The sequence below is a fragment of the Chelonia mydas genome, chromosome 1, assembly GCF_015237465.2.
Source record: "Chelonia mydas isolate rCheMyd1 chromosome 1, rCheMyd1.pri.v2, whole genome shotgun sequence".
Classification (NCBI taxonomy): domain Eukaryota; kingdom Metazoa; phylum Chordata; order Testudines; family Cheloniidae; genus Chelonia; species Chelonia mydas.
The window spans coordinates 194,874,849-194,902,228 of NC_057849.1; the positions used below are offsets into that span (position 1 = coordinate 194,874,849).

Consider the following 27,380-nt stretch of genomic DNA (forward strand, 5'->3'; position numbering starts at 1 on the left):
TAAGAAGGGGGCGTGGGTGCAGCCCTCCGGACCCCAGGATGTGAGAGCGACCAAGTGAGGCAGGCAATAGCTTCTATTCCACCGACTTCTGTTGGGGAGAGAGACACGCTTTCAGACCTGAAGAAGAGCTCTGAGTAAGCGCCAAAGCCTGTCTCTTTCACCAACAGCTTGGGCCAGTAAACATATATTACCTCACCCGCCCGCTCTCTTTAATAGGGTAACGGATACAGCCAAGAGGCGCTCTCAGCAGTGTGCACAGCACATCGTTTCCAGCAGCTAACAGTAAAGTGGGTTTGATTAAAATCGAGCTCCATGACAGAAGGGTTGTGATTTAAGATGAATTTCGCAGGCTAGTACTTGTCCCACCTGCTTCAAGACTCGTTTGCAGGATGTAAAAACGGCAAGGATAATTAGAGAACCCATTCTCCACCCTTGCGTGTGTCATCGTTTTCTATCATGCAAATAGTTTATTTGTGCTGGGCAAAGTCCTGACGCCAACACTAAGGCATCCTGGAACCATGTTAGTCTGAGTAATTTAATTCCAAAGGGGAATGAATACACAGCATTAGCTAGTGCCAATTAACTATTTTTCCAGGAAATAACCATGCTGTAGAAACCTTTCTACCTTCAGTGGCAGGTAAGAGAACTCTGGTCTACTGGCCTGAATACAGGCCCAAGTGCCAGTACCACTGAATTTTAATTCCATCTCTGAAACTGACTCCCTCTGTGACCTTGGGCAATTCGATTAACTCAGCCTCTGTTTCCCCATCTGTACAATGGAGATGATACCTTTCTCACAGAGTGTTGTATGGAGTGGTTACGTTTCTAAAAATCTTTGAAAATGTCAAGAGGTAGACATAATAACCACAACAGCTCTATATATGCTGATGTACCTGTGAGTAGCTAGTATTTTTTATGCTTAAACATATCAATGGGCCAAGCATAGGCAATATTTCAGTCCCTATCCTTGCTAAGCAAAGTCCCTGTGCTGTTTGAAGGGCTTTACCTCATTAAATAATCAGGTGTACATGCAAATTAATGTTAATTTATAAAGGCCTCCAAGGAAGTGATTGGCCAACTCCTCTTTCTAGTCCAAAGCAATGAAAAATGCCATTATCTTCAGTTTTTATCCTTGTACAACTTCAGTAGTTCTTTGGATTCTTTCAAAGAGCAGTACATTGACATACCAAATTTGATAGTTATGCTTTTAGATGTGCAGTAATACATCCTACATATTGATACTGCTATCAGTTAATTCCCTGAATGTTTGCCTGACTGCTGACACTGGTTTTATATCTGAGATGGGCACCAACTGTCTGTGATGTGAGCACGGAGCCTTCCCATTTGAAAGAAACATCAGTGTGTTGTAAAGAAGTCTGTTGGTAGGAACGTGGATTAAGAATCAGCATCCCCTCTGCACTCAATTATAGGGACATGGAGAATTGTGTGGCTTTAGGTTACAGATTTATGTGACATCATCAGCCAGATTCTCCAAATCTTTCTAATGTCCTCCAGCACATACCTATTCTTCTCCTTACCAGATCTGCATACAGTGGAGGGATTTTCTTACCTGTTACCACTATGGAAGAGGTTTATCTTTAAATCATCTCCCAAAACAAATTACACAGCCACAAAGGCTCTTTTATTCCTATTGTCAATGTTGTTCTAAAACTCCCAACTGTATAGTATTCACATTCCCAGTTTTTGGCAGGTCACCTGGGTGGCGTTGATCTAGTTAGGTTTCACAAATAATGATAGCAAGAAGCACATTACTTATCCAGGTGTAGATGTGCCTGAATTTATACCCTCAGACTGATGCTTCTGGATGAAAACTTCTTTTTCCTCCTTAACTTAAAAACCTTGTAGGAGAAGAATATTCGGCTGACTAAAAGTGAAAAGTTGCTCCTTCTCCCATTCCCGTCTAATGAATACATTTTCTCTCACTGATTTCCATCTTAAATTACCTCGTTAGAATTTCAGAGTAACAGCCGTGTTAGTCTGTATTTGCAAAAAGAAAAGGAGGACTTGTGGCACCTTAGAGACTAACCAATTTATTTGAGCGTAAGCTTTCGTGAGCCACAGCTCATTTCATCTCACGAAAGCTTATGCTCAAATAAATTGGTTAGTCTCTAAGGTGCCACAAGTCCTCCTTTTCTCGTTAGAATTGTTTCTTCTTAATTCTTAAGTGAATCTGAAGTATACAAGAAGTTACTCTCTTTCTTTCTTTCCTGCTGGCCTTTCCTTTGAAACCAACAAACAGCACTTACTTGACTTTAGTCATGTGCAAACAACACATGATCCTCCTGATCCTGGTCTGACCATCAGCAAGTTGCTAACCTGGGACCAGTCCAAAATTCTAGGATTTAACAGTTGAAAAGCCCAACTGTCAATTCAGTGCGAAGAGAGAAAGCCAGGGGAACTAAACCCCATCCAGATATCATTAGGGGCAGGATTTTCCTCAAATGTCTGTCTTCATTTATTGTCCCTTTTTGGATCTATAACATGCTCCCAAGAAGTCACCTGAACCCACAAATTAATGAGAGCAGCAAGATAAGGCAACTGTAAGAGGAACCATTTCAGAAGTTGCTGCTGGTGGCTTAACAGAAACACACCCTATCCTCAAAAAGAAAAGGAGGACTTGTGGCACCTTAGAGACTAACCAATTTATTTGAGCATAAGCTTTCGTGAGCTACAGCTCACTTCATCGGATGCATAAAGTGGAAAATGCAGTGAGGATGTTTTATACACACAGACCATGAAAAAATGGGTGTTTATCACTTCAAAAGGTTTTCTCTCCCCCCACCCCACTCTCCTGCTGGTAATAGCTTATCTAAAGTGATCACTCTCCTTACAGTGTGCATGATAATTAAGGTAGGCCATTTCCAGCACAAATCCAGGGTTTAACAAGAACGTCTGAGGAACAGTGGGGGGGGGGATAGGAAAAAACAAGGGGAAATAGGTTACCTTGCATAATGACTTAACCACTCCCAGTCTCTATTCAAGCCTAAGTTAATTGTATCCAATTTGCAAGTGAATTCCAATTCAGCAGTCTCTCGCTGGAGTCTGGTTTTGAAGTTTTTCTGTTGTAATATTGCAACTGTAATCGCGTGACCAGAGAGATTGAAGTGTTCTCCGACTGGTTTATGAATGTTATAATTCTTGACATCTGATTTGTGTCCCTTTATTCTTTTACGTAGAGACTGTCCAGTTTGACCAATGTACATGGCAGAGGGGCATTGCTGGCACATGATGGCATATATCACATTGGTAGATGTGCAGGTGAACGAGCCTCTGATAGTGTGGCTGATGTGATTAGGCCCTGTGATGGTGTCCCCTGAATAGATATGTGGGCGCAGTTGGCAACGGGCTTTGTTGCAAGGATAGGTTCCTGGGTTAGTGGTTCTGTTGTGTGGTATGTAGTTGCTGATGAGTATTTGCTTCAGGTTGGGGGGCTGTCTGTAGGCAAGGACAGGCCAGTCCTTGCCTGCATCCTGTAAGACATTGGCTTAAGCAAGTTAGCATAAAAGACATGAGCCCCTGACTTTTAGCATAGAAAAAGTGACCCGGTGGTCACTCTAGATTTTGAGGAACTGAGAATATCTCGCCAAAAGTTAACATAAAATGAGACTAGGCAACCACAGGAATACCGAGCTTGGCTATTTTAGAATAGGATCATAGAATCATAGAATATCAGGGTGGGAAGGGACCTCAGGAGATCATCTAGTCCAACCCCCTGCTCAAAGCAGGACCAATCCCCAATTAAATCATCCCAGCCAGGCTTTGTCAAGCCTGACCTTAAAAACTTCTAACAGATGTCTAACCACAAACTTGCTTTAGCAATAAGGTAATGAGGCAATCGGGCTTAACATAATAGCCTATCAGGGAAATGCACCCCCATATTATGAGGGTGAGGAAGTCAGATATGGACAGAGGAGGCTGCGTGTTTATATGAATATTCTTGGTGAATCCCAGGCCCTATGTCAGTAAGGACCCGCATGAAGAAGATAGCTAGCCCTCTACCCTTCAATATTTTAGTGCTATAATATATCACCTATCTTCAAGCATTGGGGATCTGGACCATTGGACCCATTTGGCATGCCAGAGACAGGTCTGGTCCTTTGTCCCTTCATCTCTTACCACCAGATCGCCAAGAAAGGGGTCTGAGTATATAAGTCTATGAGCATATACTATGCGAGGAATAACCTTTAAGAATTCTCTAATACTCTATTCTTGCTATTTGCTTGTATGTTTTGGAGCTTTCTTGTCTCTATTAATTATATTAATAAAGATGGCTAAGGTCATGTTTTGCTCTCCATGTGAGTGCCCTTCCCATACACACCAGGGTTCTCTACAAGATATTGAACTTGTCAATTTTGACTCTTATGTCTGATTCTGGGACAAGAACCTTAGTACACTCCTCTCATTAGTTGAATACCAATTGACATTCATTATAGGATCAGCCTACAGACTCTATCCTGCTGGGTATAAGTAGAGGGGTCATTATAATTGAATAGGCCTTTCCTATTTATAACATCCATGTTCCTAATTACCTGAAATCAAAAGCCCTTTCCTGAAGCAGGATGATGTCAGTGACCCTTCCTCATCTACCATGTTCTCAAGAGTTTGCAGCACATTTTCAGGTATGGCACCAGCGCAATATGCTTCCCCTGTGCTGCTCTGGGGAAAATGCAGCTCCTCAATTGTGGTGGCACATTTGATATAACCACTGCCAAACTGCAGCCTCCTCCAGAAACAGGCAGAGCAGCACCAGGTAAGCCCCATTCTGGGCAGTGGTTTGTAATGGGTATTTTTATATTCAAGAGAGAGAGAGTGTAAAATCACAAGTAAGTTCTGGCCAGTTTGAAAACTGGAGAATTTTGTTTGTGTTCCAAGGGAACATCCCATGATAAACCCAGCTGAAAGGGGTTTTGGCTGGGAGCTCAGAGGGCCACTCCTTGCAATGACCTTGGCAGGGTTGACAAAAAGCTGATTTGATGGACAGTGCAGCGAGGGGTGTGCCTCCCAGCCCGGAACAGATGTGTGAGTGAGTTAGCACTTCATCAGAGCTTGGGTGGCTAGCCTGAGCTGCTGCCTGTACCACAACCTCCAGAGTGCTGTTTATTTTTGTGATTAATTTTTTATGAACTTCCATAAAGACACAAAGAACAAAAAGGTAAATGTTAGCAAACACTGCACATTTCACAGGCTACCCCATAAAATTATGCAATTATTTGTCAAAGCTGCAAGACCAAACACAAAACCAGACAATAATACACAGACATAACATGTTAAGGTGGGAGTAACAATAATAATTAATAAAAGAGACATACACAAATAGACAAAAATGGGAAGGAGACCTGAGAGGGTGGGGGCAGGAAGAGGGAGGGGAAAGGCAGAAGAGTCAGATGGCAGAGAAGTCTGGCATTATTTGAGCTATCTCAGCAAATGTAGAAAGAAGTGGGGTCCAAATTTCTTAAAAATCAAAAAATTGCTCTCTACATCTATCCGTTATTCTTTCTTTCGCTGCTAAGTCAGATAGGTCCGAATGGCACTACTCTATTCTGGACATAAGCCTACTCCTGCCACAGAGCTATTTTTAGCATGCTAGCTCAAGCAGAGCTAGCATGTGTCTGTCTACCCAGATTAGAAGGCGCAGTCCCGGCTGCAGTATGGACATATCCTGCCCCCAGACTTCATGGCCATTAGAAAACCTCTGTCCTGCCTACGCCACATACTTTTAAAATACTTGTCTTCTGACACTGAGCCAGCTAATCTAATTCAGCCACATCTTTATCCTGCTAGCTCTAACTTCTACTCCTTTTTATTCTGTTTATATATTACCTTTTATACACACACACACCTGTTAAAAGAACTTGTAGGTTGCAAAGTCAAGAACTCATAAGATAGGGAATGCCAGAATCAAGATGGTCACTGCATCAGACCTTTCCTGCACAGCTACCAGAGCTGGTCCACTGTCTACACTGCCACTTTACAGCACTGAAACTTGCAGTGTTCAAGGGGGTGTTTTTTCACACCCCTTAGCGAGACAGTTGCAGTGCTATAAAGTGGCAGTGTAGACAAGGCCTAAGACATGTCCCAACATGTTCTGGAGGGCAGTCACAAACTACTTCCCCTGAGACAAGAGGTTAGCCAATGCCTCAGCCAGGTGTCAATGAGATCAAATGGACCATCACCTGATTAAGTGACCACTCTTTGGCAGGAGAGAGGGTGTGAGCAAAAAATCTAATTTTGACAAAGAAGAAGCTTGAGGTTCCTGTCCACACAGAAAGAAAAGGAGTACTTATGGCACCTTAGAGACTAACCAATTTATTTGAGCATAAGCTTTTGTGAGCTACAGCTCACTTCATCAGATGCATACTGTGGAAAATACAGAACATGTTTTTATACACACAGACCATGAAAAAATGCGTGTTTATCACTACAGAAGGTTTTCTCTCCCCCCACCCCACTCTCCTGCTGGTAATAGCTTATTTAAAGTGATCACTCTCCTTACAATGTGTATGATAATCAAGGTGGGCCATTTCCAGCACAAATCCAGGTTTTCTCCCCCTCCCCCCCCAACCCACTCTCCTGTTGGTAGTAGCTTATCTAAAGTGATCACTCTCCTTACAATCTCCACACAGAGTTTGTGTCTTCTGAACATCAGCTGCAGATTATTCTTGCTCAAGAGAAAGGGCTATAAGAGGAGAGAACAGTCACCTCAAATCATCTCTCCCTTTCTCTCTACCAACAGCATCAACAACACTTGAAGAAGAAAGGAAGCAGCATTGGACTGGGGAGAAAGACCCTGACTGAAAGATGCAGCCAGTATGATTGTTGGAACTTGTGGTGAGACAGACCTTTGCTTTGAATTCACTTAGCTTGTTAAGTATTAGTTGCATTTTACCTTTTATTTCTTTGGAATCCTTTCTGACTTTTATGCCTCATTACTTCTAATCACTCAAAATCCATCTTTCTATAGTTAATAAGTTTGTTTTATTGTTTTATCTAAACCAGTGTGTTTGGGAAACTCCATTTGGAGTAACAGGATTTGTGCATATCATTTTCTGTTAATAAAATGACAAAGTTTATATAAGCTTATATTGTCCAGAAGGATGCTGGGCAGTACAAGACACACATTTCTGGGGGAAAGTCTAGGACTGGGAGTTTGCTGGTGTTGCCCTGCAGTGTAATTCAAGAATGGCTGACTATAACACTAATAAAATATAACTGGGAGTGATTTGCATGTTGGAGGCTGTGTCTGAGCTGGTCAGGAGGGGTTACTCTCATAGAAAAGCAGTGTAAAAGGCACCCCAGGTTGGAGAATTGAGGGAACATTGCTGTCTATCAGTCCAGATTGTGCTCTGAATACTGTCACAGTGGAACCACAAGTTAACGGACCAAAATTGTTCTGATGGCTATTAGGCCTAACTGGTGGACAAAATAATGAAGGAGATGAACGATATCGCCCACTTCTCCCCTCTCTGACCTTTTTTGCATGTAATTTTTTTGAGGTTTTAAGAGCAAACTGAAAAGCAGAGATTCTATCGTGTGGAACCATATTTCGGAGTAACAGCCGTGTTAGTCTGTATTCGCAAAAAGAAAAGGAGGACTTGTGGCACCTTAGAGACTAACCAATTTATTTGAGCATGAGCTTTCGTGAGCTACAGCTCACTTCATCGGATGCATGCTGTGGAAATCGCACAAGACATTTTATACACAGACACCATGAAACAATGCCTCCTCCCACCCCACTCTCCGCTGGTAATAGCTTATCTAAAGTGATCATCAAGTTGGGCCATTTCCAGCACAAATCCAGGTTTTCTCACCCTCCGCCCTCCCACAAACAAACTCAAACTCACTCTCTTGCTGGTAATAGCCCATCCAAAGTGACCACTGTCTTCACAATGCATATGATAATCAATGTGGGCCATTTCCTGCAGAAATCCAGATTCTCTCACCCCCACACCCTCCTTCAAAAACCACACACACAAACTCACTCTCCTGCTGGTAATAGCCTATCCAAAGTGACCACTCTCCCTACAACCTGCATGAAAATCAAAGTGGGCCATTTCCAGCACAAATCCAGGTTAACTCACTCTCCTGCTGGTAATAGCTCATCCGAAGTGACCACTCCCCCTACAATGTGCATGGCAATCAAGGTGGGCCACTTCCAGCATAAATCCAAGTTTAACCAGAACGTCGGGGGGGGGGGGGGGGGGAGGAAAAAACAAGGGGAAATAGGCTACCTTGCATAATGACTTAGCCACTCCCAGTCTCTATTTAAGCCTAAATTAATAGTATCCAATTTGCAAATGAATTCCAATTCAGCAGTTTCTCGCTGGACTCTGGATTTGAAGTTTTTTTGTTGTAAGATAGCGACCTTCATGTCTCTGATTGCGTGACCAGAGAGATTGAAGTGTTCTCCGACTGGTTTATGAATGTTATAACATTCAAACATTCATAACATTTATAACATTCATAAACCAGTCGGAGAACACTTCAATCTCTCTGGTCACGCAATCAGAGACATGAAGGTCGCTATCTTACAACAAAAAAACTTCAAATCCAGAGTCCAGCGAGAAACTGCTGAATTGGAATTCATTTGCAAATTGGATACTATTAATTTAGGCTTAAATAGAGACTGGGAGTGGCTAAGTCATTATGCAAGGTAGCCTATTTCCCCTTGTTTTTTCCTCCCCCCCCCCCCCCCCCCGACGTTCTGGTTAAACTTGGATTTATGCTGGAAGTGGCCCACCTTGATTGCCATGCACATTGTAGGGGGAGTGGTCACTTCGGATGAGCTATTACCAGCAGGAGAGTGAGTTAACCTGGATTTGTGCTGGAAATGGCCCACTTTGATTTTCATGCAGGTTGTAGGGAGAGTGGTCACTTTGGATAGGCTATTACCAGCAGGAGAGTGAGTTTGTGTGTGTGGTTTTTGAAGGGGGGTGTGGGGGTGAGAGAATCTGGATTTCTGCAGGAAATGGCCCACATTGATTATCATATGCATTGTGAAGACAGTGGTCACTTTGGATGGGCTATTACCAGCAAGAGAGTGAGTTTGAGTTTGTTTGTGGGAGGGCGGAGGGTGAGAAAACCTGGATTTGTGCTGGAAATGGCCCAACTTGATGATCACTTTAGATAAGCTATTACCAGCAGGAGAGTGGGGTGGGAGGAGGCATTGTTTCATGGTGTCTGTGTATAAAATGTCTTGTGCGATTTCCACAGCATGCATCCGATGAAGTGAGCTGTAGCTCACGAAAGCTCATGCTCAAATAAATTGGTTAGTCTCTAAGGTGCCACAAGTCCTCCTTTTCTTTTTTTGGAACCATATTGATACCCTTATTGGACATTAGCAGTGTTGGAACCTTCAGGTCCACCGTCCAGGCCTCTGCCATTTGAGCTAATGAGAGACTCCAGTTCTGGTGCCACAGCATCCCACGTTATCTGGGAGCAGCAATTTCAGAGAAAGTGCCGCTCAAACCCTGCAGCTCTGGGCTGGAACATGCTCAGTGCAGATGGAATGTAGCAGCCACATTCCAACAGCTCTCTGCTGAGCAAACATGAAATGAGATTTTTTCAAAGGCTTAATAACTTGGCCAGCAACTTTGAGTATTTCACCCCCACAGGAACAGCAAAAAAGCACCTTTCTGATACCCAGGCAACCCCTTTGCCAAATGTAAAGCCCTTGCTTCAAAGCATGAAGTGTTGGAACTTCTCGAAAAAAGGTTGCAAGATTTGTTTATTTAAAAACATGGGCAAAATAACCCCGGATCTTGTTCTTGGAAATGGCTAAACCATTTTTGCTGACACTTAAAAAAATTCAGTTGGAGTCAGTCACCAGAGATGGGAAATTTTAGCCCAAATGTTTGGCAAAGTTATAAGCAACTGAAAGCAGTGTCTTATAATGGAATGTATAAGGAAGCCTTTACTATAGGCGGCACTACCAGCTATACCTATAATTCTTGCTAAGTTAGTGTCTGTACTTATTTCTTAGTAAACCACAGTAGTTATTTTACTTAGCCTGTGCCTTATCTAAAAAGGTATTTACAAGACATTCCCTTTACGAGTCTCAAACTCTTTCCTGGATGTTATTCTGAAAGGTTGTGGTACAAACTGTTCCTTTAAGTTGACACAGAACCCCTCTCAACTCTGATTGTTGAAATCCACATTTGCTTCTCCCTGACAATCAGTATGCAATAGTTTCTGCAAAGAGAAATCTACATAGGGCCCAGTCCTGTCCTCGCATATATGAATGCATGTAAGTGGGTGCTGTGTCCATGTAAGTGAAGATAGAATTAAGTACAGAGCCAAATTCTACTCTTATATGTACACACGCTAGTATAAATACAGAAAGAAAAGGAGTACTTGTGGCACCTTAGAGACTAACCAATTTATTTGAGCATAAGCTTTTGTGACTGCTCAAATAAATTGGTTAGTCTCTAAGGTGCCACAAGTACTCCTTTTCTTTTTGCGAATACAGACCAACACGGCTGTTACTCTGAAACCTATAAATGCAGAGTAATTCTACTGACTGCTGACAGTACTCTGTGTTTACACCAGGTTGAGTAGAATTTCGCCCATAAGTTTTAAATACAGCATCCTCCATAATCTCTACAAACGCAGTTAGAAAAGGAGTATTTGTGGCACCTTAGAGACTAACCAATTTATTTGAGCATAAGCTTTCGTGAGCTACAGCTCACTTCATCGAATGCATACTGTGGAAAGTGCAGAAGATCTTTTTATACACACAAAGCATGAAAAAATACTTCCCCCCACCCCACTCTCCTGCTGGTAATAGCTTATCTAAAGTGACCACTCTCCTTACAATGTGCATGATAATCAAGGTGGGCCATTTCCAGCACAAATCCAGGGTTTAACAAGAGCGTCTGAGGGGAGGGGGGTAGGAAAAAACAAGGGGAAATAGGTTACCTTGCATAATGACTTAGCCACTCCCAGTCTCTATTCAAGCCTAAGTTAATTATATCCAATTTGCAAATGAATTCCAATTCAACAGTTTCTCGCTGGAGTCTGGATTTGAAGTTTTTTTGTTGTAATATTGCAACTTTCATGTCTTTAATCGTGTGACCAGAGAGATCGAAGTGTTCTCCGACTGGTTTATGAATGTTATAATTCTTGACATCTGATTTGTGTCCATTTATTCTTTTACGTAGAGACTGTCCAGTTTGACCAATGTACATGGCAGAGGGGTATTGCTGGCACATGATGGCATATATCACATTGGTGGATGTGCAGGTGAACGAGCCTCTGATAGCCTGGCTGATGTTATTATGCCCTGTGATGGTGTCCCCTGAATAGATATGTGGGCACAGTTGGCAACGGGCTTTGTTGCAAGGATAGGTTCCTGGGTTAGTGGTTCTGTTGTGTGGTATGTGGTTGCTGGTGAGTATTTGCTTCAGGTTGGGGGGCTGTCTGTAGGCAAGGACTGGCCTGTCTCCCAAGATTTGTGAGAGTGTTGGGTCATCCTTCAGGATAGGTTGTATCCATTACAATGCTTCATTGCATCTTTACCTAAAACTCAGTTAAAGCGGTCTCTTCATGGACATTCAAAAGATGCTTGATGTGACTAACTGCTCCTGCTGGCAGTTTACTCTTCCCTGCTTCATGCTCAGAATACATAATATTGGGTATCCTGTAAAACAAATATCCTGCTTCAGTTGATGTGACGTGTGCCAAATCTTAATAACTGTGTACACTTCATGTTCCTGTGTACACTTCAGTTATAGGTGTTCCCTCAAAACATTTCTTTAGAAGGAACTCCATTATTTATTTACCAGGATCAATGTTCCTTCAGTACTGGTGATGACTAACTGAAGTCATATAATTCTTTATCATACTGCTTTAAAAACATGATTTACAAAATACATACAGGAAACACTTCGCACACCACTGAAGAGCAGCCACTTAGCTTTAATCTACCTAGATCTCTAAAAGTGGAAGCGAGGATGTTGTGGCTTGCACTTTACAGGCTCTCCCGTCTACATACTTGCATTGCTAGCCTGTGCTGAAGCCTAGGCCACCATGTCATCACTGCTACTTTTTGGCAAAACGTCCAGATTAAGCTGCAAATTACACCCCCAGTTGCAGTGTAGAGTGACATAGCCTAATACAGACGGCTCAGAGAGAGAGGGAGGTGGAAGTAGGTAAACCTGTGTCTTCCTGTTAATTTCTGTGTTAAGAAAACCAAACCACAAGAAGGGTTGAGTTTAGATTCTACATAGTTGGCCTGGTATACCAATGTAAATCAGGAGTATCTTCACTGAAGTCTATGGCATTACTCCAGTGTGAAATCAGAATCAGGCCCAACAGGTAAACTGAGATCAAGTTTGGGAAGGACACTTTCTTACAGGGGAAGGAGCAGTGGTACACATCTGCTCATATGATACTGTACCAATATCCATGATGTCAGAGACAAACACACTTGGTATTATGTCTCCTACACTGATTTCCTTCTTATGGCCTAATGTTTCCTATTATTTTATTATGTCAAATTTTTTACTGAGCAGTGGGAGGGAAGTAATCTTCATCAGTCATCCATTAACCACAGCAGGGTCTTCTTTGTGTCCCATGCCTTCTACCATCTATCCCTGATAGCATGATTGAGTAATCCTAGATTATGAGATTAACATTATATTCTAGTTCCTCATCAGATCTCTCCAGTTCAGCTTCTTCTGGAAGCTGGAATAGTGCATCCACATTATAAATGCTTCTCCTGGATTTGAGCTGGATGTCAGAAACATAGTCGGCAATGTCTGGACCTGACCTGTGCAATAGCATAGTTACTATAAGCATCAAGCCAAATCGAAGAGACCTCTGACATATAATCATGTTCACGTTGTCCAGATTCTCAACTGTTGTAAATAGGCATGGTTTCATGTATTGATTCACAACAGCTGAAGATTTGGATTAAGTATAAGTGGTTATGTCTCAGCGTGCTCTTTCAATTGGCTGTGTCTATAGAATGATGCAATATACAGGATGAAGGGAAAATGAACACAGCAAAATAACAAGGAATAGCAGTGACTAGATACAGAGAAGGGGGACAGTGAGAAAGATAGGCAGGTATGACCTCTTTCTTACGCCTGTGTAAACCACGAGTTATTCCACAGAAGCTAACAGAGTTACACTGCTGTAGAAGAAGGTTAAGGGCTTGATCCTGCACCACTGAAGTCAGTGGGAGTTTTGCCACTGGGAGCTATAGCAGGGCTGAAGTGAGGAGAATCAGGCCCTGTCTGTTTACTAAAGTACTTCTACAGTGACCTACTTTGAACTTAGAGATGGGAGATAGCTACGATACAAGGGATGCCGGATATGTAATTTTGAACACATCATTTTCTTCCTCCAACTTATTTATCAGTTCACGAATTCTGGCTGGCAATGAGACATACCTATAAACTTGGGCCAGATAATCCCCTCAGTACACAACCTGAGTGATCAGGCATGCCTGTGGCAGATGAGTCACTGGGCCAACGGGGCCCGTGGCAATGTAGAGGCAATGTAAATGGTGGTGTATGTTAGTCTGCAGAAGAAAAGCTTTAGATGGTGTGAGCTGGTGCAATTTACACAACAGAAAGGTGGGAAAGTAGATTTATAGCATGAAAAATATAGCGGGTTCCTCCCATGCTACACACACTTTACTACTTCCTCCTATTTGCTTTTTCTTCTAAACCTCCTCAGTGTATAAATTACAACATTTACTTACCAACCTGCCATTTACACCACCATTTTTTTTCATCACTGCATTTGGCTGAAGAGTAAAAGTGTTACATCATCCTTTCCTATGAAAAAGTCAGTGGGAGTCGGCAAGTTTCTTGGGACTCCACATGGACATGTTCTTTGGGGAGGAAAGGGGGAAGAGGGTGTTATGGCCCATGGAGAGAGATGTGTTGGTATTCCGGGATCTCTGGGCATTCCAGTGGAGGATAAGCCACTTCACAAAACTCCTGGGTTGCCCCCTCTTTCTATAGCTATGCTGCCATTAGCTCCCAGACAGTGCAGGATTCTTAAGGTTTGGGAGGGGACGGTATGGCACTAAGGGCTGTCCTATGTCGTATTAAACCTCAAAGCCTCTACAGGTCAGCGTTTGAATGGAGGAGCTTCTGTAGGTGCAGAGGAAGTAGGAATGGGGGGGAAAGAGGCTGCTACTTTGTCCTCTCTCCCCTTTGACACTTATGTTTATTAGAGTGAGAACTCTGTTCATTTCATGCACTCTGTATCCAATATTGCCCAAAACTTAGGCATTCCAATATTGTAAGTCAGCTCCCCCCCTCCCGCCCCATCACAGGATTGATTTAAAAAATCGTGAGTTTTAAAAAACAACTACTTTTGGATTATTTTTATTTGCTTTCTTTTCATGGAACCATTAGGCCTCCCATTTTCAACCACTGCACTGCAGCCACAAGGGCAAGAAATGTCTTTTTGTTTTTAAATTGAAAGATGAGATTCGTGTGTAATTGCCAGAATTCAGGGGCTGGGGATTAAAAAAAAACAGGTAACACAAAACTCACAATAAAAACATGAGAGTTGTCGACCATGAGTATCCCACATTGAAGGAGATATAGCTGTGCATGCCATTGAACAATATAAGGTTCACACCCTGCCTCTTGCTTCCTCCCCTCTCCATGGATCACCACCTTGTAGTGGTGGAGAGGCTTGCATGTCTCAATGACCCTGAGAGTGATGCTGCCTGGAGTCATGTACTCTCTTAGGGCTACTCATGGCAGAATGGTCAAGGGCGAGGTTCCAGACAAAGTGCGATCCAAGAAGTCCCTAACGTCAGAGCAGACGGAGGATAACTGCACAATGGAGGTGAAACTGTTGTGTAATGTTACAACGGCTGTGAAGGTGGATGAAGGCTGCAGCAGATAGAGGCTCTCCAATCATCATGGTGTCCAGGCCATTGGTTTCAAGTCCTCTATCTGTCAGGGATAGTGTGGTGACTGTTGTGTCCCAGTCTCCCCACTTTAAAAGAAGTCCCACACAGGCATCTTCCAGATTTTGGGAAAATAACATTTGCACAAGTCTGAAGTCCGGAAGCAATCGGCGAGTGATGACGGGACCAGGACAGTGAAATCCGGAAGTTCCTAGTTACAGACCAACACACAGGCAGTATGTGTGTGATACAGTTGTCTTGCTCGAGGATTGAGGTGGGTCGAGCATCTTGGCAGCTGTACCCACGACTGAGCAGTCCTTTTTAGGATCCACTCTGCTCACCCCACATGGGGAGGGGGTTAGAAAAGGTACCCTAAAAATAGTCTTCCCTCTGTTTTTCCTGGCTGGATAGCTGCATCCAGCAGGATCACCACCTCAGCGGTCGAAAAATGTAAGAAACTTTGGAATTTGGAATGCACGTACCCTGATGGACAATTCAAAACAGTGACTGACCAGAGCGACGTACAGCCATTATTGCTCATGAATTGAGTCTGTTTAACATCGATATTACTGCTTTGTCCGAAACTAGAAGAATTGATGAAGGACAGATGAGGGAGGAGAAAGGAGGATACACCTACTTCTGGAAAGGAAAATCTATAGATGAACTCCGATTGCATGGAGTGGGCTTTTCTATAAAGAACAAGCTCATAAGGTGCCTCTTTGAAGTACCAGTTGGCATCAATGAGCAGTTTATTACACTCCGATTGAGACTCACCAAAAATCAACAGGCAACTATTGTGAGCACCTTTGCACCAACACTGGATGCCAATGAGAATGTAAAGGAAGATTTTTATTCTCTGTTGGAAACCATTTTATCAGAGACCCCTACAGAAGACAAGGTCGTCCTTCTGGGGGATTTCAATACACGTGTTGGATGATACTCAGACCTGTGGAAAGGATCAACTGGGAAAGGAGGAGTTGGCAAAACCAATTCAAATGGAATTCTGCTCCTGACCAAGTGTGCTGAACATGAACTTATTATTACGAACACTCTTTTCCGACAAAAGGAAAAGTTCAAAACATCTTGGAGACACCCACGGTCAAAGCACTGACATCTCCTCAACTACGTCATAGTTCGTGCTCGAGATCACAGTGACATACTTCTCACAAGAGCAGTGACAAGTGCTGATGACTGTTGGACTGATCATCGCTTTAGTCAATTCAAAATAAAAATTAAGATCACTCCCAGATGGAGGCTGCAAAAGAAGCAGGTCAGGCACAAGTTGACAGTTCAAGATTTGAAGGACCCTATTAAGCGTGACCACTTCCAAGCAGTCTTAGAAGAAAAGCTCCCAACAGAGTCTGGAAGAAATTGAGGAACATTGGAGCCAGCTGAAAGCAGTAATCATCAATGCCTGTGAGGAGGCCATAGGCTACCAAATGAGAAAACATCAGGACTGGTTTGATGAGAATGATGCTGAAATTGAGCAACTCATCAATGAGAAGAGAATGGCATTTTGTGGTTGGCAGAATGGCATAAATTGTAATATAAAGAGAGAAGCCCATGCCAAGCAAGGGCGGAAGTCCAATGTAAACCAGAGAACTCAAGAATAAATGGTGGACTGAGACAGTGCAAGAACTTCAACATCTCACGGATATCCACAATATATGTGGTTTCCTTAGTGCCACCAAGGCTATTTATGGGCCAATTTGACATGGTATGAATCCTCTTTGCTCTAAGGATGGAACCACACTTCTGAAGGACAACAAAGCCATCAATTCTCACTGGAAAGAACATTTTGAAGATCTCCAGTGAAATGAGGGATGCCCTGATTGTTATCCTTTTCAAGAAAGGGGATAAAGTGGATTGTGGGAATTATTGTGGTATCTCCCTCCTAGCTATTGCAGGCAAAGTTCTGGTGTGGATCCTTGCAACTCACCTTCTGCCCCTGTCAGAAGAAATTTTACCAGAATCACAGAGTGGTTTCCGACTATGTCATAGAACTGTGGATGATCTTCACAGCATGGCAGCTGCAAGAAAAGTATTGGGAGCAAAACTTGACTACTGTACATGGCTTTTATTGATCTAACTAAAGCCTTTGATTCAGTGAATCGCCATGCCCTCTGGACTGTACTTTCTAAGATTGGATGTCCTAATAAATACATCAGTGTCCTAAAATTGCTTCATGATAACATGAAAGTGACTGTTCTGAGCAGCACTTGCTGCCGGACTGAACCTTTGACTCCTGTTTGTACTTTGAAACAGGGTTGTATCATCTCTCCAACCATGTTTGCGGTTTTTACTGCTGTCATTCTTTACCTAATTGCGGGGAAGTTTACAGCTGGAGTTGAAATAATTTACAGAATGGACAGCTAGCTGTTCAGGCTTAGCAAGCTGGAAGCCAAGAGTAAGATTTACACAACAGCTATTGTGGAACTTCAGCATGCTGATGACAATGCAATCTTTGCCCACTCTGAGAAAGATCTTCAAACTATCTTGAATGTGTTTGCCGATGCTTACGCATGTCTAGGTTTCACTCTTAATATCAAGAAGACTAAAGTGCTCCATCAGCCCTCTCCAAATGAGGTATTACATGCCCCATCTATCAAAATCAACGGAGCAGCACTGGAGAATGTTGATGATTTCCTCTACCTTGGGGTCATCTTTTATCCAAGGCAGATATTGATGCAGAAATTCAACATCGCCTGAGCTGTGCCAGTGTAGCTTTTTCTCGTTTACGTCACAGGGTTTTTGAAGATCACAACATTCAAACAGACACCAAGCTTCTTGTTTATCAAGCCATTATTCTCCCAACACTGTTGTATGGGTCTGAAACTTGGACAACCTATAGACACCACATGAAAGTCCTTGAGAGGCACCATCAACCCTGCCTTCGTAAGATTCTGAAGATCAAATGGGAAAACAAGTGCACCAATATTAGTGTTCTGGAAGAGGCAAAGACCACCAGTATCGAGGCAATGATCATCTGTCAGCAGTTCCGCTGGACTGGTGACGTTGTCCGGATGCCAGACCATCGCCTCCCAAAACAGGTCCTGTTTTCTCTCAGCTGAAAGAAGGGCACCATAATGTGGGTGGACAACGGAAGCGTTATAAGGACTTGCTGAAGGACAACCTAAAAAAGTGTAATGTTGCCATTGACACTTGGACGATACTTGCCCAGGATCGCTTAAAATGGAGTGAAGTTCTCCGTGAGGGTCCCCTGCATTTTGAAATTTTTTGCCGAAAAGCTGAAGAGGACAAGAGGCGCAGGAGGAAGGAGAGACTGGCTTCCAGTCATGGTCAGCAGCCTCCTGCTGAGCCTGAAAACATCTGTCCTCATTGTAATAGAACTTGTGGTTCAAGGATTGGCCTTATTAGCCACCTGAGGACCCATAACTCTCATGGAAGATGACCATACTCGGTAACAAGTGATCACCCATCATCATCATCGCTTCCTGCTCTAAGGTTAAAGTCTGCTTAGTGTTTATGAGAACAAAGACTTCAAAGACATTACTTACAAAACAACTAAGCTACACCCTGGGGTTGGACTTTCCAGGGCATTTAGGCCAGGGGTGCCCAACCTATGGCCCGTGGGCCATACACGGCCCACCAGAGCATTTCATAAGGCCTGTGGCGGGGCTTGGCCTGTCAGCCTTGGGCAGAGAATCTGTTTGGCCCACACAAGGTTGTGCTTAGATTTGTGTAGCCCTCCTGTGTCATAAGGTTGTGAACCCCTGATTTAAGCCATTTTGTGACACAAAGTAGCCTTGCACCAGCTGGATAGAGCCACTGGAGAATTCGGACTACACAGGAGAACTCTCTGCTGGCAGAAATCTAGTGATGGTGACTCTGCTGCCTTCTGCACAAGCCACCTCACCCACCCCCTGCACTTCCTCTACCACAGGCTGTGCCCAAATTTCCCATTCTGGTTGTGAGTAACTTCATAGGTGTTAATATGGATTTGTCATATTGGACTTTGCCTTTTAACTCCAATTATTCAACAAAAAAACTTCAAAAACAGACTTCAAAAACAGCCATAAAAGGCTTTTATGGCAGTAAAATATTAATCCTAAACCCATAGGGCCTGATTCTGATCTCAGTGGTGTTAGTGTAAAAATGGTGTGAGATCAGAATCAGGCCCAAAGTTACTATAATTGATAATCAAGCAATCATCTCTTTAAACTAATCGCGTGAGATTTAGTGTGCGCCTCTCCTTCTCTGCAACAGAGTTTGCAGAAGGTAGAGTATCAGGTTACAACTTCAGTGCCCATTTTAGAAGCTGTCTTGGGGCCCAACTGTGTTCTCTATTACTCTGCTGTAAATCTAGTGAAACTTCATTGAAGTTAATAGCATTGCTCTGCAATTATACTTTTGTAACAGATCATAACTTGGCCTGCTACTTGTTTTTTCTTTTAGCTGGAAGTTAAATTTAGAAGCTAAACATACTCATTCTGGCTTAGAATACTATTTAAGTATGTAAGCGTGGGGGTGCAGATACATACTATATCTTTCAGAGTGGTAGCCGTGTCAGTCTGTATCAGCAAAAAGAATGAGGGGTGCTTGTGGCACCTTAGAGACTAACACATTTATCTGAGCGTAAGCTTTTGTGGGCTAAAGCCCACTTCATCAGATGCATGCAGTGGAAAATACAGTAGGAAGATACATATATACAGAGAACATGAAAAAATGGGGGTTGCCGTACCAACTCTAAAGAGACTAATCAGTTAAGGTGGGCTATTATCAGTAGGAGAAAAACTTTTTGTAGTGATAATCAGGATGGCCCATTTCAAACAGTTGACAAGAAGGTGTGAGTAACAGTAGGGGGAAAATTAGCATGGGGAAACAGTTTTTATTCAAGCCTAATTTAATGGTGTCCAGTTTGCAAATTAATTCCAGTTCTGCAGTCTCTCGTTGGAGTCTGTTTTTGAAGTTTTTTTGTTGAATAATTGCGACTTTTAGGTCTGTAATTGAGTGTCCAAGGAGGTTGACGTGTTCTCCGACTGGTTTTTGAATGTTATAATTCTTCACGTCTGATTTGTGTCCATTTATTCTTTTGCGTAGAGACTGTCTGGTTTGGCCAATGTACATGGCAGAGGGGCATTGCTGGCACATGATGGCATATATCACATTGGTAGATGTGCAGGTGAACGAGCCTCTGATAGTGTGGCTGATGTGATTAGGTCCTGTGATGGTGTCCCTTGAATAGATATGTGGACAGAGTTGGCAAGAGGCTTTGTTGCAAGGATAGGTTCCTGGGTTGGTGTTTTTGTTGTGTGGTTGCTGGTGAGTATTTGCTTCAGGTTGGGGGGCTGTCTGTAAGCGAGGACTGGCCTGTCTCCCAAGCTCTGTGAGAGTGAGGGATCGTCCTTCAGGATAGGCTGTAGATCCTTGATGATGCACTGGAGAGGTTTTAGTTGGGGGCTGAAGGTGACTGCTAGTGCTGTTCTGTTATTTTCTTTGTTAGGCCTGTCCTGTAGTAGGTGACTTCTGGGTACTCTTCTGGCTCTGTCAATCTGCGTGCATCTGATGAAGTGGGCTTTAGCCCACAAAAGCTTATGCTCATACTATATCTTAGATTTCCCTGCATGCTGGTCATCCATACAGGCACACTAGGAGTTCAATTCTTGTTCTCCTAATTGTCTGGGTCTGATTCTCCTTCAGGGATAGGTGACTGGAATCACTCAGTGGGTCCAGGGTGGATTAAGAACCTTGCTGTTCTTTTTGAGATCAGAGGCAGCTTTTTCTGATGCTGTAGAACATCAGCTCTCTTCACACAAATTCATACATATGGTTACGGGCCATTTTTTTCTTTTTAAAACAGGGAGCTGGCTGAGAAGAGACTGCAAACTCTGCATTCTCCCTCTAGACTTCTTTATGGCTACAATTAAGTAACATCCTTTTGGCTCTTACCCCAATAGTGCCAGCAAGAGAAGATTGCATAATTTCTTCTATATTTGGTTTGATGGTTAAATCTTAACTATACTCTGTGACGGTGCCCCCCATAAGGCTTTATGGAAATATGCTTATGAATGTACATATGACCTAACTAGAATGTGTTTTATGCTACATATGTCATGTAACATATCTCTGTAAAGGTTGTGATCTACTGAATCTATTAATCCTATTTGTATGCATGTATCATTTTTGTATTCAAAGTTATGAATATTGCTGCATACTTGTTCGATTCTGAGTAGGTTTTTAGTGAAGCAGTTGGTCAGCTTCCTGAGAAAAGACTATTCTCAGTAAGTGCCCAATCAAGAGGCCCTTAAACCAACAATGAACTTGGAGATGCCAGTCAACATCTGGGCTTTGCCAGGAATGTGGCTTGGCTGGTAAGGAACTCAATCATGCATGGACATGTGACTTGCCCAGATGATTCCCAAACTCCATTTTGTAGCTGGACTTTGCATAGGAGAGAGGAGTGGGTCTCCACCCACAAGAGAAAGTCTATTTAAACCCCTGGGAGACCGCTCCATTTTGTCTTCAGCTGGCTAAAGAGAGATCCACCCCCAAAGATACCTGAAAGAAACTGGAATAAAGGATAGTAACTACAGAGGGTGTGAGTGATTCCTGGACCCAGACTAGAAGGAGGCTAGTCTGTAAAAGAAAGCTTACTGGAACTGGTGAGGTTTTTATCTGTATTCAATTTTATTACTGTACTAGACTTAGACTTGCATGTTTTATTTTATTTTGCTTGGTAATTCACTTTGTTCTGTCTATCACTACTTGGAACCACTTAAATCCTACTTTCTGTATTTAATAAAATCACTTTTTACTTATTAATTAACCCAGACTATGTATTAATACCTGGCGGGGGGGGGGGGGGGGCAAACAGCTGTGCATATCTCTCTATCAGTGTTATAGAGGGCGAACAATTTATGAGTTTACCCTGTATAAGCTTTATACAGGGTAAAACAGATTTATTTGGGGTTTGGACCCCACTGGGAGTTGGGCATCTGAGTGTCAAGGACAGGAAAACTTCCTAAGTTGCTTTCAATTAAGCCTACAGCTGTTAGGGGATGTGGTTCAGACCTGGGTCTGGGATTGCAGCAGGCTAGCGGGTCTGTCTCAAACCAGGCAGGGCACTGAAGTCCTAAGATGACAGGGCAGGAAAGCAGGAGCAGAAGTAGTCTTGGCACATCAGGTGGCAGTCCCAAGGGGGTTTCTGTGATCCAACCCATCACATATGCTTTGCGGTGTTTTTAATACACTAACTCAATGGAAGACCAGGGAAACAACTGCCACTGCAAAATACACAATAAGCCAAATTCTGCTCCTCTGTTACAATGGTGTAAATCTGGAGTCCTCTGACTTGAGGGGAACGACTTTGGATTTAAACCAGCATAGCTAAGAGCAGAATCTGTCCCAATGTCTGTTTTGACAAACATGGTGTGATTGGTCTTCTCACCAAGATTAGTTTTTTCTAGAGTTGAGAAGGTAAGGCAAGTGCACCCAGTGGTCTATTATCATATTCCTGTGAATATTATTTAACTACAGCCAAATCTTGCCCTGAAGGTCTAGAGAAAGAGACAAAGCTAATTATTGGATTATCATTACCTAAGCCAAATAGCCCTCGTTTGCCAGTTGTCCTATAAACCCAAGCAATGAGATATAGAATACAAGGTAATCCACTAATATCTTGCAAAATAAATTATTAAAATTAACACTGCTTATTGAGTATTATTTACTACATTTCTAAAACCTCATCTTTGTACCATTGCAGCAAAAAGATAGTTAGGTGAATCATTGCCAAGAGTCTTATCTTACCTGTAAATGGTTACAGCCTTATTCAGTTCACAGTACAGTATGATTTATAAAAAGGGATTGTCTTTCAGACAATGTTTAGTTGAATTTAAAACCAACAAGATTGCAGAATTTGGATTCCTCTTTTGGCTATGTGCTTACAATTCCCACTGGTTTGAGTGAGTACTGCATATGCAGAACCATGAGCAGAATTTGGCCCAGGAAATTAAAACTTAAGTCAGAACTATCCCAATATACAGTGTAATGCTGCTGATGGATGGTTTTCAAAGGGTGACAAGCAGTGGCGGATTTAGAGTTAGTGAGGCCCTGTGTTCAGCTTCATTTTTGGGGCCCCTCATTTGGACCCAGCCAAGAAAAAACATTCTCTCTTATTTCTCCCCTCCGCCCCCGTTTTTCATTCTTTTTTTCTTCATCCTCCTCCTATAAGTAATAGGAAGTAAATGAAAATAAAGTGAGGTACTTTTGTTGGATCATATTAAAGAAGTTCTGTATTAAAATCACAAATGAGTTTGATTCCCCATAGTTTAAATTCCAGGGTATTACTAATTAAGAGGTCTCTTGGTTTTTGGTACTGTTTCTCTCCCTCTATGTGTGAAACTTGCAAGCTGCTAATTCCGTTAGTACATTCTAAGACAGAGTCTGTTCTCAAAGCAATTCACACAGAGAGAGACTCAAAGCAATACTCTGTAACAACAGAAACAGCACCCAGGGATCAGGGAGGTGCCAGCCTAAGAATACAGTGTCCATCGGCTGAAGAAGGCGTCAAGTGGAAGTAACCAGAGGACCCCCGGAGGGCAGACTGGAATCCACCCAACAGCTTCAAGAATGGGAGAACCAAAGAACAAGATAACATCTGGCAGCACGGAGCCGTCAGGAATGTGTCATCTGCTGATTGATTCAGCAACAGCATGATGAAGCAATTCCCATAGACTGGCATAGGAAGAAATTCCTATAAAAATGGACTCTAGAAAGTCAGAATTTTGGGGTCTGATTCTGCAAACCAACTTCCAGGAGCATCAGATGAGCATCTGACAAGGCCCGGCTCCCTCCTCATGTCCAGTCCACCTGGCCAGTGGCTTGCCATGAGCAACTCTAAGGGTGGTAACTATATGATAACAACCTTGCAGAACCTCTGTGTGTGTGTGTGTGTGTGTGTGAATGAATGAATGTGTGAATAAATATGAAATTGAATGGAATGTTATAGCTATAACTAACTGCTTACTATGATTCTTTCTGTATTCACAATAAATGTGGTATTTTGCCTTTTTCCCTTTAATAAGATCCTGCTGGTTTTTATTTTATTGGTATAACACTTTGATAGATTACAAAAAACAAACTTATTTTTCTACAGACCACTTGAAAATCGCTGAGGGCTCGGTGGACCACTTAATGATCTTTCCAAATATTGTTTGTACCATTAGCTAATGATTGTAAAGTGCTTTGGATAAGAGGGCTTTATAAAAAAATGGAAAAAAACATTGGGGTGCAGGGTCTGGCCAGGACTTAGGGTGCAAGAGGGGGCTCAGGGCTGGGGGTGCAGGGTCTGGGAGGGAGTTAGGGTGCAGGAGCAGGCTGGGGCTTGGGGTGCAGGGTCTGGCCAGGAGTTAGGATGCAGGATGGGGCTCAGGGCTGGTGCAGGGGGTTGGATGTGGAGCGCTACCTGGGGCAGCTCCCATTTGGTGCGAGGGGTGCAGGTGGGAATGTGGGCTGTGTGTGCAGGAGCTCCTATTTGGTGCTTGGGCTGGGGAAGTGGGGGGGTGCAGGAGTCAGGGAGGGCTAGGAGTGCGTGAAGGGGTGCAGGAGTCAGGGCACGGGGGGGGGGGCTGCTCCCAGTCCCCTGCACCGAGCAGCTCACAGCAGGGGGCGGGTGGATACGTGTAGGAGCAGTACAGGGGCCCTGCCTTTGCTCTGCCCTGCCCCGATTCCAGCCCATTCCCCAAGGCCCCGCCCTTGCCTCTTCTCTGCCTCCTCCCCCAAGCATGCTGCGGCCCCATTCCTCCCCCTCCCTGAGTGACCTGAGCACTGGCAAATAGCTGTTTGGTGGTAGGGGAAGCGCTGAGAGAGAAAGGGAGGGGTGGGAATGCAGCACGCTCTGGGGAGGAGACGGGGAAGAGGTGGGGAAGGGGGAGCTTGGCCGCCGGTGGGTGCGGAGCCTGCAGCAGGAGCCCCAGGAGGTGGGCAGGACCAAGCTTCTGCCTCCGCACTTGCCTGGCCCTAGGCCCCCTGTCTTTGGGGGCATGCTGTGTTTTACTGTAAATCCGCCTCTGGTGACAAGAGCCTACAGATTCCATTGACTTCAAACAGAGGACTAGGTAGAGCGTAGCAGGAAGTGGCTTTTCTCTCTCTTGAACATTCTTAAAATTTCAGAAATGTCAGAGAACAGGGAGAAAAGTCAAAATTTCAAAAATGTTCACAAATGAAATAACAAATGGTTCAGGTCAATCAAAAATATTTCATTTCCATCATTTTTAAGTGTTTCATTTCAATTTTGACCATTTTTTAAAAAAAAGTGTATTATAATTATCCTAAATTTCAAAATAAAAAGTCATATAAAACAGAAAAATAATTGATTTTTTTTCATTTAAAAATGTCAAAATGGAACCAAATAGGATGTTGTAAAATGTATTTTCCAAAAATCTTTTGAGTTGAGAAATTCATTGAAACCAATTCTTTCCTGCAAAAAGTTTTGGTGTTGATTAATTGACGTTTTTTGATTAAAACATTTCTGACCAGTTCTAGTTGTAGTTCTTCATCACTTCTGAAAATTGGGTCCAAAATTGCCTCAAATTGTCTACCCAAAAGCAGCGGATACTTTTGGAAAAAACAGGTGCTTACACCTCTGTGCCTCCATTTCTTCATCTGTAAGATGAGGATAATGATACTTGCCCACCTTTGTAAAGCACTTTTTTATATATGGATGAGACGTGCTTGGTATCTAGCTGCTAAAATGAGCTTGCAGCCAAAATGTACATAGCTCATGGGTTAAATCAGTACTGATTACTTCCAGGCTCTTTTCTCACCATCACCCACATTTTTATCTCAAAGAAAAAGGTCTATCACATAGTCAAGCAGACTCCTGTATCCTCATGAATAGTTCACGTTGACAAAAATTCCTGTGGAGTTGGAAAGCAAGTGGTCTTCCCTTAAGAAGTCAAACAAAGGAGAAAAGAAGTTTTCAAAGGAAGGGGGCTTGTGACATCTTCTGACCTTTTCTGGATATATCAACTTTGTATCCCACTTATTCCAGCAAGCTCTAGTAGTCCCTTCTGTCAGTCATTGCTGCTGCCCTTCCCAAAGAATTAATTTGCTGCTACAGCTGCACTACCAGCAGAGGTTCTTCCTCTCTTGTGATGAGCCCTGGCATCTCTGTGCACTTGTGCAAATGCATGGTATACAGTCCAATCAGAGATGCGTGACCAATTCATGAAATCCCCCCATCCCGTTATATATAATCATACTGCTTTACTCATCGCTAGAGCTGAATTCAAAGTGAACATTTTTTTTAGAGTTTTGAGATGTTGTGATTTAGCACCTCTCCTCCCCCACATTTCTCTTAGAGGGAGATGGAGGAACTCCCAAGATGGCTGCTGAACCCTCCTCCACTGTCCGCAAACATGTATGTATAAGTTGCTTACCTCGTGGCAGGTCTTCTTGAGATGGGGTTAGAGGCCAGCACAGAGGACTTTTTCAAAGGCTATTCCATTCCCTCTGCAGGATTTTCAAGGGGTTGTCCAGCCAGCCTACTCCCTACGAAACAAAAAGTGTGTTCTTCATCAGGGTGAAATGTGTTCCTTATTCCTAGTTCGTTATTCACTGTTCTCAGTTCCTTGTTCAACAGTGAAAGTTACTTTTTTTTTTTTAAAGAAAGTTTAAATATTTAGAAATGTCACCAAAATTAATTAGATTAAATTTTCTTCACACAACGCACAGTCAACCTGTGGAACTCATTGCCAGGGGATGTTGTGAAGGCCAAAAGCATAACTGCATTCAAAAAAAATAATGAGATAAGTTCATGGAGGCTATTAGCCAAGATAGTCAAAGATGCATCCCTCAGTCAGAGGCTAGGGACACCCAGAGCATGGGGTTGCTGGGACTGGACAACAGTGGATGGATCACTTGATAAATGCCATTCTGTTCATTCCCTCTGTGACCAAATGCACTCCTGTAGTCACATCCTACACACTACTGTAGTAATGTATGTATAAAATATGCCTGATGAGGTATCATTTGAAAGATAATTCAGTGGTCAATAATGTTGCTACATACATTTCACTATGACATTAAATGTAAAGTTATGAAATTCCATCTGTAGGATGTTAAAGGCACATGTTCAAACTCACACAGCCCAGATTAGGTAGAACTGGCCAAGCAGGCCTGTCTTAAACAAAGGGATGTGTGTTTACCTCAGTTTGTATATGTGTTAAACGGAGTCCTCAGACAGTTAAAGTGGGGGGGAAGAAGGAAGCCAAAGAAAATCTGTATTTCAGCATACATAGGTGAAAAGAAATAGCATGAAGCCTCCTTCCTTCACCAGATTCCATGTTTCCTTGCTCTCATCTGGAAAGAACTTTATCTAGGGGTCACACTCAGGAAAAGGCATTTCAACAGATGACTGAACTATAAAAATGAAGGGCAAAGACACCCTGAATTCTCTCTTCCTACTCATCTCTTTCTTTTCACCTAAGATGACAAAAGAAACAGCTGTTGGACTTCGGGAGTC

At 42.9% G+C, this 27,380-nt stretch overlaps 2 long non-coding RNA genes across 2 annotated transcripts in view; one reads left to right on the top strand and one right to left on the bottom strand.

Moving 5' to 3' along the window:
* On the top strand, positions 1-21,681 carry LOC119567033. Its single transcript, XR_005226704.2, has 3 exons — positions 1-134; positions 6,755-6,849; positions 20,718-21,681. It is a non-coding gene; the product is annotated as an uncharacterized LOC119567033 (long non-coding RNA).
* Positions 11,398-27,380, bottom strand: part of LOC119567035 — a 26,488-nt gene continuing 10,505 nt past the window's right edge. The window contains exons 2-3 of the long non-coding RNA XR_005226706.1: positions 26,296-26,407; positions 11,398-11,656 (exon numbers count right to left, since the gene is read on the bottom strand). This is a non-coding gene — a long non-coding RNA (uncharacterized LOC119567035). The remainder of the gene's footprint in view (positions 11,657-26,295; positions 26,408-27,380) is intronic.